Genomic DNA, 491 nt, shown 5'->3' with positions numbered 1-491 from the left:
CAATATCGAATCGAAATCAAATCGCCATTGCAAAGCAACAAAAAGCAAAAGGATAAAGGGAAAAACATATATAAAAAACAATAATCCCAGAATGTTTTATAATTAAATATCTACATATAAGGAATTTCTTAGTTAAAACAATTGACTGTTTATATAAAACACAGAACAAATATTCTACAAATACCTATATTCGTCTGAAAGGTATATAATGCAGTTGATATATCAATACACCAAGTGTTCAAACTTACAGTTGCTTTCAAATCTCACCTTTTGGGGGATGTCTGATTCAAAGCCAGTGAGTTGGCAGTGTCAGTGTGTAATGTTTGCAACTATTTACTTGGTGCTATAGTATAATTGTACATTTCTGTGTGATCAACAATATGATGTGTGAGCACTGAGTGTGGCCAAACAAATATATGAGAAAGACAGAAATAAAGTATAGGAGCTTGACAGCTTGAGTTTAATAGGATAGACTGACAGCCTGACAGTTT

At 32.4% G+C, this 491-nt stretch overlaps 1 protein-coding gene across 1 annotated transcript in view; it reads right to left on the bottom strand.

Annotated features, from left to right (window-relative positions):
* Positions 1–491, bottom strand: part of ccser1 (coiled-coil serine-rich protein 1) — a 108,291-nt gene that overhangs the window by 12,749 nt on the left and 95,051 nt on the right. The gene's annotated exons all lie outside the window — the stretch shown is intronic.

This window comes from Morone saxatilis, unplaced genomic scaffold (assembly GCF_004916995.1).
Source record: "Morone saxatilis isolate NCDOM2014 unplaced genomic scaffold, NCSU_SB_2.0 Contig16, whole genome shotgun sequence".
Taxonomy (NCBI): Eukaryota; Metazoa; Chordata; class Actinopteri; family Moronidae; genus Morone; species Morone saxatilis.
The sequence above is the reverse complement of the archived record's forward strand: the minus strand, read 5'-3'. Positions and strand labels throughout refer to the sequence as shown.